Source organism: Amia ocellicauda, chromosome 13, assembly GCF_036373705.1.
Source record: "Amia ocellicauda isolate fAmiCal2 chromosome 13, fAmiCal2.hap1, whole genome shotgun sequence".
Lineage (NCBI taxonomy): Eukaryota > Metazoa > Chordata > Actinopteri > Amiiformes > Amiidae > Amia > Amia ocellicauda.
In genome coordinates this window covers 24067557-24091555 of record NC_089862.1, presented here as the reverse complement: position 1 = coordinate 24091555, position 23999 = coordinate 24067557, and the positions used below count along the sequence as shown (strand labels likewise).

The 23999-nt window shown below is 37.2% G+C and overlaps 1 protein-coding gene across 1 annotated transcript in view; it reads right to left on the bottom strand.

Moving 5' to 3' along the window:
* Positions 1–16281, bottom strand: part of gne (glucosamine (UDP-N-acetyl)-2-epimerase/N-acetylmannosamine kinase) — a 39520-nt gene extending 23239 nt beyond the window's left edge. Inside the window, exons 1-2 of the mRNA XM_066720235.1 lie at positions 15977–16281; positions 13296–13482 (exon numbers count right to left, since the gene is read on the bottom strand). The gene's annotated coding sequence lies outside the window, so the exon portion shown is untranslated. The remainder of the gene's footprint in view (positions 1–13295; positions 13483–15976) is intronic.
* Positions 16282–23999: the final 7718 nt, after the last annotated feature.

Here is a 23999-nt window from a genome sequence, read left to right as displayed (position 1 = left end):
GGCTAGATATTCATAGTCACAGTCTGTGGTTGTGTAAAAAATATATAATCTCTAGGGATGATGACAGACAGTGACGTCCTTTCCATTGGGCAATACCATGCACGCCAGCAAAGACGCGATGGGAACAAACCACAAGAATCTTCACCGCAAATCATATCAACATAAATTAATACGTTGTAATTGATGCAATTGATGAATACTTGTCTAACACAACAACTTTGTTAAATAAGTATCTATGTAAAAATACATTATTAGAAGCCATATGGAAATGGCATAATAACAGCAGACCTGTCAACTCTCACGCACCTCGTGTCAGACTCTTGTATTATTGTTTCCCGACATTAGCACGACTTTTTATTGTCACAATTTCAAATTATCTATAAAGATTGTGGGTATTTGTTTTATAAAAGAATATTTTGCAATTATAGCTGTAATTGACCGACCAATATGTTTTTCTTTATCCTTTTTTATATATTTTCATTCAATTGCCAGTTTAGCAATGTGAGCTGCAATGAAAATGCCATAACATTAGCGTCCTTGTGGCAATGTTTTCTGGTCACAACAGCGAAATACAAAATGTATAAGACCTATCTAGCTAGTTAATTTATACAATCTACTTGACTAAACGATTGACTCTTCCTGTCCAAACCACACTCAGACTGCCGCTCTGCATTCGGAAACAGAACTGTGCGTTCGAGTTCCAGCGAATACAGAATAAACAGCAGTAGCTGCTGTGTGTGTATGATGTCTTTGTTGCTCCTCTTTCCTTTTCTGTCATATTATAATTCTGACACACTTGATCCAGGTAATTAAAAAGTCAGTAATTATGACTATGAAAAGTAATTAAAAGTCATTATTTTTCCATATCCTTAACCACCTTACTTCTGCTTCATTGCTCTCCATGAAATACATCCTCCTGGACCCGGAGACTGTTCAGATGCCATTAAAAACAAAAAAATGATATTGCAGTTTGCCAAATCAACTAACAATCCAACACTATTAAAACAAATTAATTAACAAATATTTGGAAACATACCGACAAATACTCTTATCAGAAACTTAAAGCTGAGTTCCCGTACACTTGTTGGCTACCCGCCAAAGTGGTGGATAAAATTGACAGATTTACCCGCCACTGGCTAAATCTACCCGCATTTGGCAGGTGGCGGGTGTTAATTTAATTCCCTGGTTATAGTGTGTGTTTGCAAGGTAAATAGTAACTTTCTTACTCCAGCATGAAGTAATAAAAAAAAATGTACACCAGTTATAGTATTCTGGAATAGGTCCCTTAAGAGTTTATCTACCCTGTTAAGTTTCAACATGGCAGTCTCTGTGTATCCGAATTGCCACATCTAGCAATTTCCTTTGTTCTCGTCCTCATAATTCTCCAAATAAATATAAAAAACCCAACATAGGATAATGGCAACAACTTGGCTTAAACAGATCTTTAACAGATCTTAAAATGTGGAAACACTTTGCTTTAAGCACCGATCCCACACTTCTGCCAGCTCTGAACTATGATAGAGAATCGAACTCCCCTGGTCTTCTATCAAAAGAGGATGGAAAATGTCTGTTCTAGGATTGCTGCTGTCATTAAGGCGAAATGTGGCACTACAATCGAAGAAAAGCCTAGGGCAAAGCAACTAACACCTGCAAGGCTAAACCCATCAGTGGGCATATCACAAAAAAACTATAAAAGAACCCCCAAATCACAATGGCACTGAAGGTCTCATGGTATCACAATGAAACCTTATTTGTGTAGCGTTATGTTGGGTGTATTTGGATAAGAGCATTTGGGCTCTGAGCTGAAGCACTGATCTAAAGAAAACCTCTCCCCCCCAGAGTTATCAGATTCCCTTAGCTCATCAGCTTGGAACTGGTTTGCATCAAAGTGACAGTTTTGGGGAGGATGGCACCAAGAAGAGGCAAAATATTTTGGAATTCTGCTATGAGAGTCTGGAGAAAGGGGCCTGTAGGCGATAAAAACTCTTTGAAGTGGACAAGAGCTGAAATCCCGACATAGAGCTACGAACCCGGGCCAACCGGCATTTCCAAAAGATGGCATGGATTGACATCAGTCATAAATCAAGCCCCCCTCCAATAGGACACTGGGGGCTGAAACCGAAATCCAATCTCAAGAACTCAGGAACCAATCACATATTGATCTGACAGACTATAAGGAACAGCAGACAGTCAGTCTCTCTCTCTCTCTCTCTCTCACCTGAACCAGTAACTCGCTGCCACAGCTCAACCTGTAGCTCTGTTGCCAGAACCAGAAACCAACCAAGTCTTTGCCGGCAACAGAAGAGTTGGAGAACTGGGAGAAGGAGATTGAGCCGTACGAAGAATTCTTTTAAAGGACTTTATTTAATAAAGAACTTTACAGACTGCGCTGCCCGCCTGTGCCCACCTGATCAGTGGAGTTTTACAGCTGGACAATTGACTAAGTCGACTGTATACGAAAGTGTCAGTCATTTAAATAGCTATTTAGTCTTTAATTAGTCTTAAGAAACTTGACCCTTGGAACAAACAGGGCCCTGCTTTCCTCAAAGACTTTGTCTTCAAATAAGTACGGTGAGAGACCCTGCTTGCCAAGAAGATTTTGTGCACAACCTTGGAGCCTTCAAACCAGTGGAAAATCTGTTCTACTTTCGCGAAACCCCAACTTCCAGGTGCATCGACTGAGTGGAAGTTCTTGGACAAAGCCGAACCGGACTGCCTTTGTTCCAACCACACGGACCTCGTGCCGTGTGCTGTTATCTGAGCCCGAAGACAGAGAGGCCTCTCTGCGACGAAGTTCAGATAAGTTTAACAGTTTGGAGTTCATGATTCATGACATTTGAGAAATCAATTAGAAATGTTAATCTGTGATTCATAACTCTAGAATGTGTAATATCATTTAGTTTTCTTAAATATAAATGTGTGTTGCATTAAACTGTTTTGTTGATAATTCTAGAAATAAAATCTGTCAACGCCGAGAAATATCTTCTCATTCCTGTTTAACTGTTTAGTCTGAAATTGACACAAGTTAATAGACATTAGATTATTGGTGGCCCTGCCTATCATTAATCATTGAATAATAATCAGTTAAGGGAAATTGTGGTAACAAGTAATGATAGGATCTTTCTCGGCACCTAAACGTAAATGAGACTGATATATATATATATATAACGAGAAGTTACCTGAAATAAATACTAACCTGCGTAGTTATTTAATGTCTGACTAATAATACTAACGAGAGACTCCCCTTCGTCTTACTAACCGGTATTGTAGTCAATGTGTTTATAACCTTTTTTTGTTTAACGATTTGTGTTATCATATGCGATCCCATGGTCTTTGATTTGGTCATGGAAGTGATTTGTCTTTGATTTGTTGATCTAGAGTTGAATTTTAATTAGTTTTTCCCTTTTGTATAATTAGGGTAGTGCTACATTTAGTCTTTGTTTTGAATAAATTTGACAATTTATATCTTTGGAATTGGTGTCTGCGTCCAATTATTACAAAAATTGAGTTCTACAAGATTCCAGGATTCGTGATAAGGTGATACTATAAATTCACTTCTTTAATTGAATTTTATAAGTGTACCTTACGCTACATAATTGGTGACCCGTGTGAGGAATCTTAGACTGAAAATAACTAGTTTCTGTAATAGTTATTGGAGAGCCTTGTCCAGAAATCCAGATTCCAAAGTTTTGAAACAAGAAAACTTTTGTAGGCACGATACACTGTTTGTACTCTAGAGGACGCTCTAGAATTGCCCACGTGGTATGTGTATGGTTTCCAAAGTCACAAAAGGTTAAGTCTGTTTTAGTTACTTGTGATAAATTGTTGATATCCTAAGCGTTGGCGTTAGAGTCATTAGGTGATTAATCTAGTACTGTTCTGTTGGGTTGTTACTGAATAGCCAAAACAATGATTACCCAAATGTCCCCATGTGAAGCATTGATTGTTAAGGTACCAGGAACAGAGATTCCTGAATTCCTGGGATGCCTAGGCAGTTTGGACTTTGAAGTAGAGTCGCGTCGAACTCAGTTGGTAAACAACACTACGACGCAACTCGAAAAAGAGTCGATAGAGGTGGTGAAAGTTATGGCTAGCTTAGCACTTGCGAGCTCAAGGTTAGTGAACTGGAGCATAAGCAAGTTTGAAAAACTGAAAAAGCTAGGAGAAAAGTATGCTAAAGCGAAAGAAGAAAGAGCCAAACGGCATGGAATGGTTTTAGAATTTGAAGGAAAGCTAGATACTTGTGGAAAACAAGTCATTGTGTTGAATGCTGAAAAAGAGGACTTAATTGAACAGAGAGAACAATTAGGAAATGATTTAAGACAATGTCAAGCTGAATTGGAAACAACTCTGATCCAAGTAAAAGGTCTGCAAAATGACAGATGTAAAGCGGTTGAAAATGAAAGGATAGTTTTGAAGGACCGGGATATTTTGGAAATGCGTCTTTGCAAAACAGTCAGGGAGAAAGATTTGGGCACTGTAAAAATGGAGATACTCGAAGGCGAGGTCATACATTTAAAAAGGGACAGTGAAGAAATGAGGAGAGTAAATCAGGTGCTTAGGGGAGAACTCAAATCAACTGAAGTTGAAAATGAGCGTCTCAAGCAACAAATAGGGGCCCTGAAAGCTGCCTCTCGGTGGGCTGCAAAGCTGACACCTGACAGCATAAAGGAACAGCCGGAACCGGCCAATGCACGGAGTCGCACACCGTCTCCACATTTAGGCCCCGGGTTGCCTCGTCCTGATCGTACCCCTCCCTGTAGTCTTTCTCCACCCAGGGTAAGAAGCTCGTCGCACAGACGAAATTCCTCTCCCGAGAGTCCTGACCGAAAGGTTAACATGCGCCAGTTGAGAGAACTGGCTAAAGATTGTGAAACCTTTAACCCAGCAGACAAGGAAGGAAATGTGGAAGCGTATATTAAGGACATTAAGTATGCTTTGCGTTTCTATCCTGAGGCTATGGAGAAGGAAAAGGTTCTCCTAATCCGCAAAGCTACCTCTCGCCAAGTCCATTCTTGGATGGAGAGGCAAGGGTCCATGGTCTGCGATAGTTTTCAACGCTTGTGCAGAGCATTAATTAGGGACTATTCCAGGTTCATTGATCCAGTGGCAGCAGTGACTGCCGCACACCAGATCAAACAGGGTAAGCATGAGTCCCCCCGTGATTACTATGAAAAGCTTAGGAAAACCTATTTTGCGGGTCAAGATGGACCCGGGGCCGAGGAAGAGGTGAGCTTTAAAGGGTTGTTTGTTGCTAATTTGTTCCCAACGATTAAGGAAATGATCATATTACATGCAGACGCAACGTATATGAACATAGCCGAAATTCGTAAAATGGCACAGAAAGCTTGGGAAAGCAAGTACAATAGCGCCTCTGATCATAAAGATTCAAGCACCCAAGTACTGGCAAGGTGCTCTGAGAGACCTAGTTCTCCACTGGAGTTAGAGGGGACAGAGATTCAAAGAAGGAAAGAACCTCCCAAGGATGGAACCCAAGACACCCAGGCTTACAATAAAAAAAGAAAGAAAATCCTAAGTGGAGTAAAAGTAAAACAAGGTACAAGGAAAAGTATAAAGGAAAGAAATCTGCTCCTAACCCAGTTGGGTTAACTCAGTCTCTGAGCAATGTTGCAGTTTCTGAGCTACTGCTACGCTTAGTTCTGCTCCCTTTGCCCCCTCTTCCCAAACTAGAAGTTAGTAGCCAGGGTAAAGGGCCGGTCTCGCCACCTGAAGCATGACTAGCTCTGGAACCACCCCCTGTCCCTGCCTCCGTGTTTTTGATTGGATGTGAGGAACAGCAGGGGGGTTTCTCTGACACATCAGCCCACTGGGACCTCCCAGTGGGGGAAGTTGCCTGCAGGCAAGCTGAACCTTTGGTGATGTTACTGGGTGATCTGACACAGAGAGGCAGAGCCAAGCAAGTTTACATAGAAGTGACCATTGAGAATGTGTGGGAGTGTGAAGCCTTGTTGGACACTGGGGCTGAAATTTGTTTAATGTCTGCCACCACATTTGGCGAACTGAAACAAATTGTGGAAACCTCAGACCAACGACTGAAAGTGGAAGCTTGTAGTGTGAACATTACAAGTTACATAGAGACTAAGGCACAGCTCACTCGAAAGGCGTTGTTAGAGTTCACCTTTGGGAAGATTAAGTTGGTTCATCCAGTTTATATTTCCAAATTTGAAACAGAGAAGTTGATCATTGGTCAGGATCTATTGAACAGGTTGTGGGCTCAAGTTCAATCACCAAAGCAAGTGGAATTGAATGACCGATATGATACAGCCACCAAGGTACAACTTCCCAATGAGACCATTTTTGTGCATGTCCCTAAAGGGGGCACCAGCTTACCATGTAAGCCAACCATTCGAACCCAGGTCCCTACCAACTATTATAGATATAGTGAAGGTCAGGTGCCTGAATAACACTTGAATTCCCAGTTACCTCCCTCTGTTAATCAACTTCCACCTATTGGTTACCGTCAGTAACCATACTCAATCCTGAGTAATACTAATACCAATTGTTTTTGTTTTTTTGTTTTAATGTACTTGTGTTATAATATGTAACCTGTATATGTGCTAGTATAGGATTGTCAATTTGATTGGCATACATTCTGCTTAAATAATGAACTATTAGTTTGTTTTCTTTGATTTCTCGGAGTCATGAATGGTGAAGCCCACTGCTGAATTCTGTTACATAACTTTGAGATAAATGCTAAACGTCTTATTTTGTCTTGAAGGGGATAACGTCCTAGTCGACCTCAGTCCCATTCAAGAAAGGGCAACTTCCAGGTGCATCGACTGAGTGGAAGTTCTTGGACAAAGCCGAACCGGACTGCCTTTGTTCCAAACCACACAGACCTCATGCCGTGTGCTGTTATCTGAGCCCGAAGACAGAGAGGCCTCTCTGCGACGAAGTTCAGATAAGTTTAACAGTTTGGAGTTCATGATTCATGACATTTGAGAAATCAATTAGAAATGTTAATCTGTGATTCATAACTCTAGAATGTGTAATATCATTTAGTTTTCTTAAATATAAATGTGTGTTGCATTAAACTGTTTTGTTGATAATTTTAGAAATAAAATCTGTCAACGCCGAGAAATATCTTCTCATTCCTGTTTAACTGTTTAGTCTGAAATTGACACAAGTTAATAGACATTAGATTATTGGTGGCCCTGCCTATCCTTAATCATTGAATAATAATCAGTTAAGGGAAATTGTGGTAACAAGTAATGATAGGATCTTTCTCGGCACCTAAACGTAAATGAGACTGATATATATATATAACGAGAAGTTACCTGACATAAATACTAACCTGCGTAGTTATTTAATGTCTGACTAATAATACTAACGAGAGACTCCCCTTCGTCTTACTAACCGGTATTGTAGTCAATGTGTTTATAACCTTTTTTTGTTTAACGATTTGTGTTATCATATGCGATCCCATGGTCTTTGATTTGGTCACGGAAGTGATTTGTCTTTGATTTGTTGATCTAGAGTTGAATTTTAATTAGTTTTTCTCTTTTGTATAATTAGGGTAGTGCTACATTTAGTCTTTGTTTTGAATAAACTTGACAATTTATATCTTTGGAATTGGTGTCTGCGTCCAATTATTACAGAAATTGAGTTCTACAAGATTCCAGGATTCGTGAGAAGGTGATACTATAAATTCACTTCTTTAATTGAATTTTATAAGTGTACCTTACGCTACATTTGTCTGAGTTTAAATATTGGCTTTTAAGATACTTATGCTGCAACAAGCATACTGAAATTTAAGACTGTTTCAATACAAAAGGAAAACCTGTCATTCACAGAGATGTTCAAAAAAGTCACAAAGAACAGGGCAGATAAAAGGAATGGGGCTTGATTACACGAAACAGAAAAAAAAAAAAACATGGTTTCGAGGCATTTGTGTTTAAATGCATATAGATCTTTAGTTGTACAGCTAATTTAATCTGCTGAACTAGCATAACATGCATTTATATTTAGCTAATGGGAAAACCTGAACAAAAAAAATCCTGTTCAAATAAATGTTGTGATAATTGAATGTACCTGTGTGTAAACACTATTAATGAAGAATAGACCAGAAAAATACACCTCCACGAAATGCCCTCCAGTCACACATCGGCGTGTCGTTAGACCCGGGCTTCCGTGGCTTAAGCCCTGGATCTTTTGACCCGCCCCCCGTTCGTACCGGAGACATCACCGTCAGCACCCCCACCCCAACCCCCAACCGCCCCCCCGCTCATACCGGAGAAATCCCTGTCAGCCCCGGGTGAGCTGCAGTCACCTGCTCATAACCTTCTCAAGCTATTGTAATGTGCATGTAAAAAGTTTGCAATACATGCGTCATCACTATAGCAGTATCTGTTTGTCTTCATAATCAAATATGCAGGAAACCAGAATATAAAGCAAATGTTTGTCCTCATAGCCACGTGCACAGAAACCCAAGCTAAGAAGTGCCAGTCTTTGTTGCTGGAAATCCAGCTATTTAAAAAAAAAGATAATTGCTGTACATTGTTTCCTTTTTACATCATATGTTGACAAAAATGTACATAATGCTATGCCAAATATGTTTGTATTCCAACTACTCTTAAGCAAGACTTGGAGCTTCAAAGAACAACACTTGGACCGGTCTTTTTTCTGAAGATATTTTTAAAGTTGACACTATTCTGAAGAACACAGGAATTATGAAGGTAAGCAAGCAGGGGTGGATACTGTCAGTTATTAACACAGGAGAGACATAGTCTGAGGTAACCGATTGTAAAATGGAACAAAAAAAAGTATTGACAGGACAGAATCATGACAATAGTCACCATACCAGAGTAACAGATTAATTATATTACACCTCTTTCAGATCAACTGACCAAGGGCAGAAAACAGAGTGAGCAATATTATAAGTATTGAGACACACCAGAACTGTAAAGCAAAACACAAAAAAATATGTATTCAGAAGCATCCAAGCTTTTAATTTCCTGTCAACTTAACATCTTACGGCAACTACATACAAGACACCACACAACGAATAAGTAATAGTTATAAAAGTAAGAGATGACAACAACAAAAATGTATAAATTCTATTAATGAAAGAAACTGTGACCATGGTGATGTAAACTTTGTAAACATTCCTGCTTCTGAGTTTTGTGTACCTGCCAGCCCTGCTGTGTATACGCCAAAGTATAAATAACTCATAGTACAATATATCTTTTGAAGGCTACTATAGTCATATGCCTACACTGCAAACATCTCTATTATGCAGTTTTATTTCACTAGTATCTGGTCTCAATTTTAATACGTGTATTATTTGTTTAAACAGGGTGGAGTCAAATACTACTACTACTTCTGCCCCAACCACCACCAGTAAAACTACTAATAGTTACAATAAAAGCAATATTTCATAAATTAATTGTAAATCAATGTATTCCTGACAGAATACAGGAAAAATATGAGATTAACAGTTTTTCTGCACTTTATTTTTCCCACCTTTGAAAACTCAAGACCTTTGATGTAATCAAATGTAGATCACATAAAATAATTAAAAATTAATACAAAGGGTTCACTTCAACCTGTGAATGTTTGGAAGATTACAGAATGAAAAATAACCAGGTCAAAGGTTGTAATGCAGGTATAAAGCAAAGGGGATGCAAAATTACAGGATGACAACCATAACCAAACCATTTATTGTTAAAGAAATTGAATGCTAATTGTTAGGGGTCTTAATCAATTAATAATGACTATAGGCTTTGATCAAGTTTGATAAATTAACCTACCTTATTATTCTACAGATGCAAAGCAACAAACTTTGTTTGTATATTTATTTCATTCATGCTTGTGTAACTATAGCAAAGGTCAATGTCTACACTATTCTCATTGGGCTATAAACATAAAAACTGTACTGATAAGATTTTTTCTTGTACTTGATGTTCAAAAAGGTAAGCACAGTGTACAGTGCACATGATGCATTGGTTGATGATAATTAACTGAATTTAGAAAGAAGAGGGGAAAAGTTTGGCAGAAACACATAAAATCAAAACCCTATATATCATCTGAGTCGCAAGTAAGTATGGCCAGCACAGAATTCACCACTGCCAGGGAACACTGAGAAACTTGTTTGTCTATCTTGGCATGCTTAGTGAACTAGTTGCACAGTACAATCTCCCATCAAGACTTAAAATATGACTAAGGACCTTCATATCAAAAGCAGGATTTTACCTATTGAAACTGTAACTAGTAAAAAAACAAAAGGTGTCTTTGTGTTCCATGTAACTGTTAAATTGACAGGAAATTGCAATACACTTTGTATGAGATGTATGTGTTTAAAACCTGTGTATTAAAGTGTATTAAATCTGTGCATTAAAGTGCATTTCAGATGTATCAACTAATTAACTTGTTTTCAAGTTTGTTATATATAACTTTTTGTTGTTGTTTTACTATTAGGCTATAATTCGGAAATTGCACATTCAATTTCATCATGTTTATAAGAAGCTACTTTGTCTGAACTCAAATCGTGTTCTGCATTTGTGTTTTTACCTACCTTTTAACACTTTTTCAGGCAAAACAAAAAAGTGAATTTGCATGCATTTTAGTATGTTGTTTGTTTAAAAATTGGCATGCTTAGAAAACATATACAGAATATAAACGTTTATTTTGCATTTCATCTGATTATATATATACACTCACCTAAAGGATTATTAGGAACACCTGTTCAATTTCTCATTAATGCAATTATCTAACCAACCAATCACATGGCAGTTGCTTCAATGCATTTAGGGTTGTGGTCCTGGTCAAGACAATCTCCTGAACTCCAAACTGAATGTCTGAATGGGAACGAAAGGTGATTTAAGCAATTTTGAGCGTGGCATGGTTGTTGGTGCCAGACGGGCCGGTCTGAGTATTTCACAATCTGCTCAGTTACTGGGATTTTCATGCACACCCATTTCTAGGGTTTACAAAGAATGGTGTGAAAAGGGAAAAACATCCAGTATGCGGCAGTCCTGTGGGCGAAAATGCCTTGTTGATGCTAGAGGTCAGAGGAGAATGGGCCGACTGATTCAAGCTGATAGAAGAGCAACTTTGACTGAAATAACCACTCGTTACAACCCAGGTATGCAGTACAACCTTGAGGCGGATGGGCTACAACAGCAGAAGACCCCACCAGGTACCACTCATCTCCACTACAAATAGGAAAAAGAGGCTACAATTTGCACAAGCTCACCAAAATTGGACAGTTGAAGACTGGAAAAATGTTGCCTGGTCTGATGAGTCTCGATTTCTGTTGAGACATTCAGATGGTAGAGTCAGAATTTGGCATAAACAGAATGAGAACATGGATCCATCATGCCTTGTTACCACTGTGCAGGCTGGTGGTGGTGGTGTAATGATGTGGGGGATGTTTTCTTGGCACACTTTAGGCCCCTCAGTGCCAATTGGGCATCGTTTAAATGCCACGGCCTACCTGAGCATTGTTTCTGACCATGTCCATCCCTTTATGACCACCATGTACCCATCCTCTGATGGCTACTTCCAGCAGGATAATGCACCATGTCACAAAGGTCGAATCATTTCAAATTGGTTTCTTGAACATGACAATGAGTTCACTGTACTAAACTGGCCTCCACAGTCACCAGATCTCAACCCAATAGAGCATCTTTGGGATGTGGTGGAACGGGAGCTTCGTGCCCTGGATGTGCATCCCACAAATCTCCATCAACTGCAAGATGCTATCCTATCAATATGGGCCAACATTTCTAAAGAATGCTTTCAGCACCTTGTTGAATCAATGCCACGTAGAATTAAGGCAGTTCTGAAGGCGAAAGGGGGTCAAACACAGTATTAGTATGGTGTTCCTAATAATCCTTTAGGTGAGTGTATATATATATATATATATATATATATATATATATATATATATATATATATATGTGTGTGTTTGTGTGTGTGTGTTTGTATTCATATTTCAAAATGTAGTCTATTTCAAATAATAGTATTTAATAATTTGCAGGCTATAATCATGTGTCTGATCCATGTTCATCAAGACGAAAACTGCAGCCTGCACTTCTATTAACTCCCATATATTCAACTCTTTACACTTACATTTCACTTCGCCAACCTTCTGAAGTATTAAGTCATGCCACAGTTTGGTAATTATGGGTACTTAATTTCGACTTAATATGATCTACTCCACTGAAATTAATGATAATATAAACGCTTCTAATCAATGAATGCACTTTTTGTATGGAATTTGAACTAGTTGCAGTTTGTTCTGTGATTGTTTTAAAATAAAGACTCAGATAGTTTAGTGTTAACATATAATTAGGTCATTTGTATTTGGAATTGGCACTCTTTCAATAAAACTCACATGTAAACACGGATGCAGTACTGTCATAACCACATGCATGTAATCCAGCCTATTTCCCTGAGCTTATTTGCATGTATGCTTGCCGGTTTTGTTTGCTCCTCGTTACACTGCTGACTTGTTATTCAGTCATTCAACACAGATTTGGGGGATTTGCCACTTTCCCTGTCAGTGGTGGGATGCCTAAAGTAATCAAAACGTATTTCTATGACATTGATTTGCTTCACAATTTCCCGATCCAGTGATTACACAGAGCTTCACATACACTGTTGAAGTGAACCTCCTTTGACCGAATTGACAGCAAACATTAAGCAAACAGGAAACTAATCTGAAAAACAAGACTGTGGCACTTAATTGTCTTTGAATACGTGGCAAACATCCTCATCTTAAATGGTCCGCATTTGTATGTATACAGTTATTTGAAGGGATTTTTTCACAGTTATATTCGGAGGGTTATTTATTTGAATGTGTATATTTGTATATATCCACTAGGATGTGAGATCAATAGCCTGCTAATACTAGATAAACGAATCGTCGGTGTTAAAATCGTTATTATCATAAACATTTTTCGCCGGGTTGTCGAGTGAGATTGGGCTTGACAAAAGGAAACGCATACATACATTAAGTAACGGTAGTATTAATCAGCTAAGCTATATCATGTATACATAAATAAACAAACAACAACAAAACACTAATCGGAGTTAGTCACGACTTACTAAATAGAGAAGTCATTGAACTAAGCATATTTCCCATCCAGTTTTCCTTTTATTGATTCTTGCTAGCTTTTACAATACAACAGCTCTTCGTGTAAAGCTCATATCATATCAACATTGCCGTTTACACAGTGTAGTTGCTTGGGGGGGGAAGGCGGACACTTTACTAGAACATGTCAGGTCATATCAAGACAAACACAATTACCCAGATATGAGGGTTTTACTACCTGATATGGAAAAGCCAGGCGGTACGGTTCTTGTTCACTTTATTTCCCCTCCTTCCAGTCCGCTTCACACTGCCGTGGTGCTGCACCGAATGCGGCCCTCCGGGGGACCCAGGCGCGCTGCTCTTTAGTTCCTAGTAGGGACTGACTGAACCATAATCCGGTTCTGCCTCTGTGAAATGGCACATAACTATGAAGAAGAAGAAGAAGTAAAAAAAAAAAAGATCAGAACAACAACATACCAAAAGTGCACTCTTTCCCGTCTATCTCACTGTCACTTTGCCAATATTGTGTGCGTGTGTGCACGCGTGAAGTCTAATATCTCTGTCTCAGGTTTGAGCTTTGCAATGACCTTGCTTTCATGTACTTAAATTCAGTGTAATTTAGAACTCATTTTTAGATTAAATGACCACGTTTACACTGATTATTCCTCGAGTATGTATTATTACTATGTATTATTATGTTTTTTTATTAAGATTTGTTTCCTATATTTTAAAGAACTGGTTAAATTATGTGTAGGGTGTGGAGTTATTGTATTTGTCTTTTTAACATCCATTCAAGTTTTTATTATGATTTGTTTTACTGTTAATGTAACTGTAAATAAATTGTTAATAATTGTATCACCCATGTATTAAACTCCCACATGCACTCAAATTCCCTCCCACTGTGAGTGAGAACAGCTTTGTTTCAATTGTTTTATAACTGTTTTAATGCTTTATTCTTGCATGAAAGGACTGAGCACTATCAGCTTGTGGCTCTGAAGTTACTATTGAGTCATGTTTTATCCTCACTAGTCTTTCTTAAGTGTTCAGAATCCCTGTAAAAATAAAACCTATGTGATGTTGCAATAATGAAAGTCCTTATTTCATAATGCCATATAATTTTTTTTGTAAGGGTTATGGTCTCAGCAGTGGAAATAGATCTCATGCAATGAAAATCAGGGGATTACTTTATACAAATCTGTTTCCAAGAAATGCTAGGTTGTCACACATTTATGGAAGATTAATGTCAGCATGCTGAACCAGAAAGAAATTGAGGCTGTGCAAGCTGATGATGTTCAGCACAAAGAGGAAAATGTACCTTGCTGCTTAATAATGTCTTAATAATAGTGCATATTTGGCACACTGATAATGAGTCACGTAAATGCAGAAAAAGTAACACAATACTAACTATTTTGCAGTAATCGTTGAGTGCTGTTTTTGCTGCTGTTCAGTTTTGATCTATTTGTTTGCCTGTCTTACTCTTAGGTCTGTAATAGAACAATTTAAACCACATAACATAATTAGGGACTGATTTAAAAAAGCATATATTCAATGTAATGAGTTTGGGTTTTTTAAATCACATGTATTAGATCTCACAGGAGCAATGGCTGTTGACTTCCATTTCCGCTTTGCTTTAATCAGTTTATGTTATGTACTTACATGTACCTTTCACTTTTCAACATAATTATGTTGCTATTATATGCTCAAAATATTTAAGAATTTAATCTGATTTTGTGTGTTTTCTAGACTACAAGAATACTAGTATTTGTCTCAGCTATTTGAAGTATCTTGTGTTTCATGTATCATATGCTGGCATTTGTGCTTGTGAGTCCATAAATTCCCCTAATTTCTGTTAAGCTGTCTTCTTAGGCACAATCACATGACTGTCATTTGGCTTTGCTTATTTGTAGTTTACATACAAGGCAGGCACTGTTCATTGACAGAAAGCATACACGTAGGTGCATCTGGCATTTGTTTAAATAGCCTAACCTCATGTCTTCCAAACCTTCAACAGAAGAGGTTAAAACATTTAAGACAAGTTGAAATGGCTACAAAGCTAATATTAACTGGGTAAAGAGAAAATAATGAACTTGTATTTCTATGAGTTAAGCCTGTGACTGATACTCCACCATGTGTTATTCAAAGGTGTTCTGTGTATATTCAGTAAATCCTGAAATAAATCATTAATTTGCAAAAGCAGTGAAAAAAAAAGTCCCATTATGATGAAATGCACAAGGGAGTAACAAAAGTGGTCATCTTATTTACATTGATAGCCTTGTGTACACACACCCTTTAGACTAGAGCTTTATTTAAACAATACAAAATCTATCAAAATCATATATGAATGAATGCAGATGTTTGATATTTAGATTTTTTCTTTTCCAAATAAAGCTCTAGTCTAAAGGGTGTGTGTGTGTATATGGATATACATATACATACATATATATTATTATTTTTCGGCTCATGTTTTAGAAAATGTCACAGCTTTGATATGCTTCAGTACATTGCGCAGAATAACTGGTTTGATAACTAATGTACAAACCAACTCTTGCATCGGTACTGTTTCTCAACTTCGGGTTTTTACTGGTTTTATTTATATATATCTACATTTACTCCCTCTTCCAAAGACTTAATGCTCGGCTCATTTATCAACAGAGTGATTACTAAGTAAGTTCTCCCTAGATTTTGCTTTTATACTATTTTCAGTATTGGGGTCGTTACTGACAAAAACATAATATATTAATCGGTATTTGTTTCTTGAGAAAAAAGTTATAATATTACTATTACATATTAGTTCATTGTAGATCTACAATTGTAGATCGTTATATTACACGTTACATTCCTTCCCTTTGCCCCGCAAAACAATGAATGTGACTAATCTCCATAGTGTGCCAAACAAATAAACTTAAAACTGTTGATTACCATAGTTCTTTGGTCAGTAGCGAATAAATCCGTCTGCACCATGTTATCTTACTTCCACACGAGTTTTATTAATCAGCATCTTCATTACAAAGGCTCAGCAATAAAAGAAAACAATCTGCTATTGACTGGGTAACTATTAAAACAATAAATAGTGGCAGCTCAGTAGAGCTCGCTGTGCACTCAACAACACTGTAAAATCAAACGCATATTTCAGTTCACTAGCTTCGTTATAACCATTATAAAACTAACAGCACTTAATAATTGACTTGAGATCAGAGACCGGCGCCGCTGCATTGCCTTTACTGTGCTGTGCGGACTGCTCTGCGTTTTGATGTGGCGCACATGAGTCAGTCTTGTGGAATGCATTGCTATTTGTTTCCAATTTAAACACCACCTCATTAACGAGAAACGTATCGTTTATTATATACGGAAAGTAACTGTAATATCACTGCAATTAAAACTCTCTATATTATATTCGTTATATTAACTCGTTATTAAGACAAGTAATATTATTACAGTAGCGGGCTAACGCTACTAACGCGGTATACCCAATTCTGACTTTTTCAGATTATTCCTGTTTTTCCTTTTTTACATGTTTGATACTTCACAATTGGCTTTTAAATCAATGTTCAACCAGTGTAATGCTATTACAAATAATACTACACAATAAAGCATGGCTAATCTATTACATTTTTCACCGCATTCAGTTTGACATTCATTTGCAGGAGTTGCCTCTTTTGGAAATGAACTGTTTTAAGACCAAGAAAACATTTTTTTAATTTATTTTTTTAACTCCATCTTGGAATTGAACTGATGTTCTGTGATTTGGTCAAAAGGGGGCAATAGAGGTACATGTGTGAAATAAGACTGCGTCCACAATTCCCTGCTTGCCGGTGAAGGACTGTCAAGGACATTCATTCACATTGAACATTGAGCTGCGACAAAATCACTACAGTAAACCAATGTTTCTGTTAATAGGACCACATCAGTATTCATTACATAACTCAAACCACCCTTTCCCCCAATACATGTTCTTTCTTCGAAAACATGAACTCAACTTAGTAATTCCATTATACGTAAAAATAAAATAAGATGAATGCCTTTAATTAGATTTTTATTTTCTGAATATTTGTGATAGCTAATGTTCTGTTCTGATGATAATTAATCAAATATTTATATGAAATACATTTGGGGCTGGTTTTAAAGATCCACATTAGCACAAGTCTTGAAATACCCAATGCTATTTTAGGTAGTCCAAGACTAATGCTAATCAAGGTTTTTGAAATTAACTAATGGTGTTTCATCAGAAAGAATACTCAAAAGATAAAGCTTCCCTGTCTCTGGCCAGTGTGGACTCATCTTACTTTGCTTTCTTCATTGGTTTGCAAGGTTGAGTGCTTGGATGGGAGAGAAGCCTGAATGGCATGATTAAATCATGTTCTGACTTCCATATGTCAACATACCCTATAGAAGTGAATTTGGAGTAAAGTAAGCAATGAAAAAGAAAGGCTGTAGTGATAAACCTCAGGAAACAGAAGAACAGATAATGCAGGCAAAACTTTGTCTGCAGAGACCATTTCATAAAAGTGTATAGCCTATGTTCATTAAAGAAAGAGGTATTCCAGGTTACTGAGGCTTACCGTATTCTTACTTTGCTTTCTGTTCTGGCAGAAAACAAAGGCCTCTTAGTTACTACCAAACATTTCAGAATTCAACACTGAAAAAGACAAAACCTATGATTTCACCCAATTTTCGGTACATTGTAGCACTGGGTGCAATCCCAATCCGGATGCTGTTTATTATACTGAGTTTTACTGTTCCTCTCAGTACATTTCCATAATCCAGCAAACTTATTTTAAGATGAACTAACTTTGGTAGTTGGGGTTGTCAGGTTCAGTTTGTCTAAATTGTGCCTAAAAGCGAGTGACCTAAGTTCCTGTCACACTGAATGAGAACCCGCACGCTTAAATGTCTGTATTAGGAAGGGAATTAAGAAAGGAAGCCACAAGGCGTTATTTAACTAGCTTCTTGAACACAATTGAAAACATCAACACACAGTCACTGATTTTAATTCAATTAAATGAACTTCTCTGATATGAAAGGTTGTTGTCAAGGCTATCTGATTGCAAGCTTGGGTACAATGTATTGTAACAGTTTTGCTCTGAAACGGAAGCACTCATAGACACTATGAGCATAGGCAACTACTCCCTCCTTACAAGGGCTGCCATTCAGAGAAATGAGCACATATGAACTATGCATGCAATTCTTGAAAATGTACGACATTTTCAGAGGTGCAGGTTTGGTCTTTTCTATAGATTTTGTAAAGGTGTGTCCCATATAGTGATTCTGTTATGAAAGATGGCCTTTATTTTTATATAATATGTCCAATTTATCAACAGTAATTGCTTGCCAAAATACTGAATTGTGAAAGTTGCAACTTGCTATGTAAAACGTCTGTCTGTTTATCATACTTTCAGATATAGAAAATAAGTACACAGAAAAAAGTATTGTTCTTACATTAAAATTTATTTTATTGTGTTCACAAGCTGGCCGGTTTTGTACTGCTTCTGTAGGCTGGTGGCCATATTTAACCAGAATAAACATCTTACTAGTCCTTTATTAGTCCTTGATGAAAACATACAATTATCCTTATCACTTTTATTGAGTTGAGCATGATTGTATTGTGTTTATGCTGGTGATGTTATACTGTAATGTGTTTTTCAGAGTTGTGGAAGCTACATATTCAGAAGTGAAATGTTCGAATGCCAGTTTATTGAGACTTCAGTGATTTCAATACTGTGAATATACTGATCTCTCAATAAAGTGAGAAATGTCTACTAAAATCCTAGGCACAAAGACTTAACCACAGAAATTCTACACACAAAATGGGTCAAAAGTGTTGTATGGGACAATACCATCACTACCTCATCTTTTGCCCATACAGTATTTCCATTTACAGCTGTACTACTGGTAGATAGAGAAGTACATGCAGGTTAAGATTCACAGATAGCAAATATATATGTTACAGCAACACTCACAATGATTTACAATGTACCTTATCCCAGAATTTGGGCTATTTTTACAGTTTAACTGTTCAGTCTGCACTACCAGCACACTTTACAAAGAGGAGTACTTTGGGGAAACAGCAGCCACAGCGCCACCTATGAGTATGTAGCTGGAATGATACTGACAGGTAGCCATGTTTTCTAACATTTGTTGTTAAAAGCCAAGGTCACACTATCCTAAGTCTATGTTAGTATGTCCTAAGAATGAAACTTACCACTAGACCTCACTAATTAAAAAAACAAAAAACAAACTGTCCAGACCATCCACTGAAGAGATGTAATTTACATTCACGTTCTACACAGAGAAAGACTGACTTCTCTGAAGCATGACTACCAGTGTCAATGAATGGACTTTCTTAATATTCTAAAACCTTCTTTCCCTAATGTAGACACGGCCATGGAATTGTAATTAGCGATGTACAGACATGAAAGAACTTGTAGAGAAAAGAGACCACGAAAGCCGTAAGACATTCTGAAATGTACCAGAAAAATAAGTCTGCGTTAGTTTCTCTTCCTTTAGGGGTAAACAGGGGGTTTTAAAGGCTTTGCATCTACAGAATTGGAGCTGCTATAAGATTTATGGTTTATGCCATTCTGCATTTTTATGGAGGCTTCATGATTTTGTAAGATTGTGCTGATATACACTCACCTTAAGGATTATTAGGAACACCTGTTCAATTTCTCATTAATGCAATTATCTAACCAACCAATCACATGGCAGTTGCTTCAATGCATTTAGGGGTGTGGTCCTGGTCAAGACAATCTCCTGAACTCCAAACTGAATGTCTGAATGGGAAAGAAAAGTGATTTAAGCAATTTTGAGCTTGGCATGGTTGTTGGTGCCAGACGGGCCGGTCTGAGTATTTCACAATCTGCTCAGTTACTGGGATTTTCACGCACAACCATTTCTAGGGTTTACAAAGAATGGTGTGAAAAGGGAAAAACATCCAGTATGCGGCAGTCCTGTGGGCGAAAATGCCTTGTTGATGCTAGAGGTCAGAGGAGAATGGGCCGACTGATTCAAGCTGATCGAAGAGCAACTTTGACTGAAATAACCACTCGTTACAACCGAGGTATGCAGCAAAGCATTTGTGAAACCACAACACGTACAACCTTGAGGCGGATGGGCTACAACAGCAGAAGACCCCACCGGGTACCACTCATCTCCACTACAAATAGGAAAAAGAGGCTACAATTTGCACAAGCTCACCAAAATTGGACAGTTGAAGACTGGAAAAATGTTGCCTGGTCTGATGAGTCTCGATTTCTGTTGAGACATTCAGATGGTAGAGTCAGAATTTGGCGTAAACAGAATGAGAACATGGATCCATCATGCCTTGTTACCACTGTGCAGGCTGGTGGTGGTGGTGTAATTGTGTGGGGGATGTTTTCTTGGCACACTTTAGGCCCCTTAGTGCCAATTGGGCATTGTTTAAATGCCATGGCCTACCTGAGCATTGTTTCTGACCATGTCCATCCCTTTATGACCACCATGTACCCATCCTCTGATGGCTACTTCCAGCAGGATAATGCACCATGTCACAAAGGTCCAATCATTTCAAATTGGTTTCTTGAACATGACAATGAGTTCACTGTACTAAACTGGCCCCCACAGTCACCAGATCTCAACCCAATAGAGCATCTTTGGGATGTGGTGGAACGGGAGCTTCGTGCCCTGGATGTGCATCCCACAGATCTCCATCAACTGCAAGATGCTATCCTATCAATATGGGCCAACATTTCTAAAGAATGCTTTCAGCACCTTGTTGAATCAATGCCACATAGAATTAAGGCAGTTCTGAAGGTGAAAGGGGGTAAAACACAGTATTAGTATGGTGTTCCTAATAATCCTTTAGGTGAGTGTATGTGAAATACACACCTGATTAGAAATATCATTTTAAATTAATTTTTATTGTGTATAATTACAAGAGTTCCATGGTTGATCTTAAGTTCTGGCAGTCTATAAAGCTATAAAGTATAGCTTTAAATAAGATGTGCCATAACAGTTTATGCTGTCTCCAACTGACTGCTTTATCTAGGGTCAAACCAAGCTAGAAGGACTGCTATGACCCAATGCAACATATTGGCCGGATGTGAAATATTGTATTGTATTGCAGTGTCCCTGAATCAGAATCAGAACAGAATGGTCAGATTTAAAAAGTGTGTGTGATAGCTGATAGAGAAAAACAGAGAATTTGTTTAAGGATCCATGGATGTACACAGTAGGGCTGTTTCTACTTCAATATTATATCCTAACAATACAATACTACTCTAAATGTAGAGTTACTAAAACATTTAGATAAAAAAGAATACTACGCAACCTGGAAGGCCCTCTTGTTTAAAATGACCAAACATTGTAAAGTAAAAGCTGACACTAGCATCTAAAATGCTGCATCAGTATCCAAAACATCATATTTCAGATGGTTGTAGGCCAACAATCAATTGAATTATAATTTTATTTTTGTTATATTTTTTAAAGGTTATACATCTACATTACAATTATTGAAGTGCTGTAACATGCAATATTGATTTTAGGATTCCATTAGATATTTTTTATGAATAACATAACGGAGATAATGTCAAGAATCTATAGTATGACTATATCAGTGGTCTATTCGAAAAAAGTAATCATTCAAAAGGTTAATATTTTTCAAAATGCCCCACATGCAGAGATGCCAACAAAGGGAATATGGATTCAGTTTATGTTATCCAAAATTCAGTGTTTTGAAAAAAAAGTGGTATGCTTAATTATCATTATTATTATTATTATTATTATTATTATTATTATTATTATTATTATTATTAATAATAATAATAATAATAATAATAATAATAATAATAATAATAATGTAAGATTATAAAGTAACGTTATGGAAAATATCCCAATTTGCTCTCCTTTACTTCTGACATGAAGAGATTTATTTTTCAAGGTCAAATAAAGATATATATTGATTCAGTAGTCTCCCCAAAGTGTAGTTTATAGGCAATAGATGGAGTGCTGCTCTTGATGGAAAACATTGACCACTTTTATTAGCAGTCCCACTCCCATTTTTAGTAAATCCCCTCTGATGGCTGGCTTCAGTTCTGGGCTGGAATCTCATTAGGCTGTGATTCAAATTAAGGATCTCTCAGCAAATCTTTCACAAATCAAGCCAAAGCTTTTTTCTTTCTTTCTTTCTACTGGGGGTTTGTAAATTAAACAAATAAAATAAAACACTGTGGCTTACCATTGAAATTAAAAGTATAAATAAAAGCACTGTAAGACAGATCAATTTATTATTCATGTATTTGTTTGTTTGTTGGTTATAATTGGGTCAATACATTAACACTGAAAAATACCAAAGCACTGCTCCACTGCAGGAAAGCATTGAATTAGGCTCAAAATGAAGTCTTATGGTTACACTTATCAAATAAAAGTGCTTCTTTATTATAAAACTACACAGGTGTAATAATAAATTGAATTATTTGTAAGGTGTATTGTGAGGCTGTTTGTTGAAGGCCGAACACTATCTTGTTACCAGTCTTTAATGGTGTTCTCATACAGTATTCCCCTGACTTGGAGACATAAATCTAAGTGCATGATTGCCATAGCAGAATAACACTAATTGAGCTCATGCCTGATATACACCACTAGTTCAGTAGTTTCATTAAAAGATTGGAAGACATTGATTGATCTTCCTTCCCTCTCAGTTATTTATTGGTGTGCTTTGCAAATTAATTTGAATCTGCTTTGCTAACCAACAAAAAAACTATAATGTTTTGTAGTATGTAGTTAGTATGTAGTGTGTATTTAAAAAAATCTGTAACAGAGTAAATATTTGATGAGGTAAACGAGGTGCAAAAGCCACGATTAAGATTCTTCTTTGTAGTCAAGCATTTGTAAGCCAATTCTAAATTTAGACACGGCTATTCATAGATTTCTGGCGGATCTGGACACTGCAGAGATACTCAGCAGTTTCTGCTTTCTGTAATTGAGTATGGGATCATGTGTATTAGACTGGGGGCTCCCGTTTGAAAGCTCTGTGGTGAGTTTATAACAGGATCTATGAGAACACTTTCTTCCATTTAAAATAACGAGTTTCAGGGAGAAACAAAAGCAGAAACATACCAGTTCAAGTTACACCCAACACAAAGGGCAATTTCAGAATCTTCAATTACAATTGCAGAACATACCCACTTGAAGCTTAACACCTCTAGTAAAACATATAGAAAATAGAATTGCACATCTTAAGAACTAAACTGTTTGACCACTTGTTTATAACTTTGATATGACATGGACCCTATATTTGATTTTAAGGAAGTTAATCCATTAAGTCATTACAATCAGATCAAGTTGGCATAGAGCTGGGACATATTCTTCATCATAAATGCAGTATTCAAATGTATCCCAAAGCTGCCAGATAACTGATATACTCTGATAAGTGATGTATGACTGACTGATGTCTGGAGGCAACCTATGTACATAACTGTCTTTGCAGCTGTGACCCCTGTAGTATTACTTACAGAAATGCTTTACATGTTGCAGTAGAGCAGCTCATCTGTCAAATTATGGGATTCATGTTTTTTCAGAGAAAGGAAAAAAGCTGTTTCCTTATAAATTGTATGGCTTGCATTGGACCCTAAAGGGACACTGAGGTAAGTAAAACAAAAAGTGGGCTACTGATATCTTGGTGCACAACATAATATTTAACCACACAATCACTGACTCTTACAAATGCTCAAGAGAAAGCATTGTTTTATATACGGTTTGTTAAATAATGTATGTATGTATGTATGTATGTATGTATGTATGTATGTAAGTGTGTACACATGTATGTTTACTTTTTTTTTTTGTATTTGTAATCCGAACACACACTGCAGTTTTCCCAAGAAATCATTGATTTCATCATTGAGTCTTTCTTATTGCAATGCAGAGCATAGATGATTACAAAATCCATCTTCCCAGGGCTAGAGTGCTG